The sequence below is a fragment of the Schistocerca gregaria genome, unplaced genomic scaffold (assembly GCF_023897955.1).
Source record: "Schistocerca gregaria isolate iqSchGreg1 unplaced genomic scaffold, iqSchGreg1.2 ptg000398l, whole genome shotgun sequence".
Taxonomy (NCBI): Eukaryota; Metazoa; Arthropoda; class Insecta; order Orthoptera; family Acrididae; genus Schistocerca; species Schistocerca gregaria.
Window position 1 is genome coordinate 297,501 of NW_026061837.1, and position 2,500 is coordinate 300,000.

General features: G+C 56.0%; 1 non-coding gene across 1 annotated transcript in view; it reads right to left on the reverse strand.

Annotated features, from left to right (window-relative positions):
* The window catches only part of LOC126311171 (small subunit ribosomal RNA), a 1,893-nt gene extending 1,511 nt beyond the window's left edge, over positions 1 to 382 (reverse strand). The window contains exon 1 of the ribosomal RNA XR_007554454.1: positions 1 to 382. This exon is cut by the window's left edge and continues 1,511 nt beyond it. This is a non-coding gene — a ribosomal RNA (small subunit ribosomal RNA).
* Between the last annotated feature and the right edge of the window lie 2,118 nt (positions 383 to 2,500).

Below are 2,500 nucleotides of genomic sequence, written 5' to 3' on the forward strand. Positions count from 1 at the left end.
CCCGTTACCCGTTACAACCATGGTAGGCGCAGAACCTACCATCGACAGTTGATAAGGCAGACATTTGAAAGATGCGTCGCCGGTACGAGGACCGTGCGATCAGCCCAAAGTTATTCAGAGTCACCAAGGCAAACGGACCAGACGAGCCAATCCGATTGGTTTTGATCTAATAAAAGCGTCCCTTCCATCTCTGGTCGGGACTCTGTTTGCATGTATTAGCTCTAGAATTACCACAGTTATCCAAGTAACGTGGGTACGATCTAAGGAACCATAACTGATTTAATGAGCCATTCGCGGTTTCACCTTAATGCGGCTTGTACTGAGACATGCATGGCTTAATCTTTGAGACAAGCATATGACTACTGGCAGGATCAACCAGGGAGCTGCGTCAACGAGAGCTGAGCAGCCGGCCGCCCGGGAGTGTGTCCCGAGGGCCCGCGCGAACACGCAAGCGTCCGCTCAATTATTCTGCAAACAGGAGGAGGCTGAGCTCCCCTGCACGATACACCTCGAAACCCTCTCAGGTCCCGGCGGCGCGCAGCGCCGTCCTAAGTACTTGGTCGGGTTCGAGAGAGGCGCAATCGCCCGGAGATAGGCGAGTAGACGCTTTCAGTGCGAACACCCGTGCTCCCAACTGAGCTTGCCGCTGCCGACAGAGGCCCGGGAGCGTGCTGTCGTGGCATTGCCGGCGGGAAACAACACGCGCCACCTACGGTGACCGGCAGCTCCAACGCCAGCGCCACAGAAGGGCAAAGCCCCACTTGGGTGCAGAAGCGAACTCTCCCAGCACAGCGCACGCGCCAACACGTCCGCAGAGCTGCGATACAAACCACCTGCGAGAACCGCTGGGGGCGACCGAGCAGCAGACGGCGTCGCGACGCCGAGTGCCGGGCGGCGGCGCATCCTCAACGCACACAGTCCGCAATCGGACCAGCACACTGCAGATGTCCACCGCGCTTCGCACCGGGCTCGGCAGAACCCACTTTGGCCGCCTGGCGCCGCGCGCAGGGTGCGCCGGCGCATAGCTGGGACGCCAGCCGGGCCCGTCGGCCGGCGCTCCTGCCACTGGGCGCCCCCCACCAGCCGGCTGTAGTGCGTGCGCTCACGCAGCGCGCGGCCAGCACGCCGGGCGGCCCCCCCTCACCGGCCGGGGACTGTCCCGCCAAGCCACAGCCTCGTATCGCTTCATACCCACATGGCCAACTCAGGTTCGGGGGCATGGCGGGTACCGCCGAAACAACCGGTTCACAGATGTACCGATCGTCGCTATCACCGATGCACCTGCAGCGCGAACAACCGCTCAACAACTGATTTCCAGTTCATTTGCGGATCTTTGGCAGCTAACGTATACGTCAATCTACATTTGCGAAATCTACGATTCTGGCATGCCTGCATGTTATGTGTCACGACACGCTACATCAGCCCACATACACACTGCGGCATGTACACGAGAGAACACGTGGAAGATGGTCCGCGCACGTGTGCAATGTCCCTTGCGCGGTCGACTGTCAACCGGCCTCTGTAGCATGTCGCAGATGTGGAACGCGGTCCACCGTGCTATCATGTTGTGTGGGGCAATACGATTAAATAGGAAAACCCTCGTCGCTACATCAACAGACGGCTCACGCTGATTCCCGGCAGAGGGAGGAGGGGGGGGGGGGGGCCAACATGCAATACTTTCGTCCGTACCTACTTACCACATGTCTGTACGGCGTACAACAGTGCAATCTCGCTGTAATGGGGAGACGAGACAAGTAGCATCGTGCACAACATATGGCCCTTATGATTCGCCATTGTAGGGCGCAGCCGGTGTACGGTCAAGCATGTGCCACATTATGTCACTCAGTACGTAACGACGGATGATCAGTGTGGGTTACGCGTACATCAGCGGACAGTCCACACAGGCCGTACCACAACGTACACTGACTGCATCGACAACCGAATGCAACTGAACAGCTGCAAGGCTCATTTCACAAACAAACGCCTGACCGACCAGCTTGGAAGGGCAGGAGGGGAGGGCGATATTCGTTCTGTAGCGGTACACCCTTCCAGTGGTTAGCGGGACTGTGTAGAAAGTACGCAACACTCGAAAGACCTTTATGTGAGGGTACGCACCATGGCATCAAGAAATACACATGACACCAGAGGATCCAAGCAGTGAACTATGTTCAGAGGGTTGCTGTTAGGCAAAGCTACATTCCTGTGACGTTACATGTGACAGTTAAGGTGCAGTGTAAGTTAGGTTAAGGTGCAGTGTAAGTTAGGTTAAGGTGCAGTGTAAGTTAGGTTAAGGTGCAGTGTAAGTTAGGTTAAGGTGCAGTGTAAGTTAGGTTAAGGTGCAGTGTAACTTAGGTTAAGGTGCAGTGTAACTTAGGTTAAGGTGCAGTGTAAGTTAGGTTAAGGTGCAGTGTAACTTAGGTTAAGGTGCAGTGTAACTTAGGTTAAGGTGCAGTGTAACTTAGGTTAAGGTGCAGTGTAACTTAGGTTAAGGTGCAGTGTA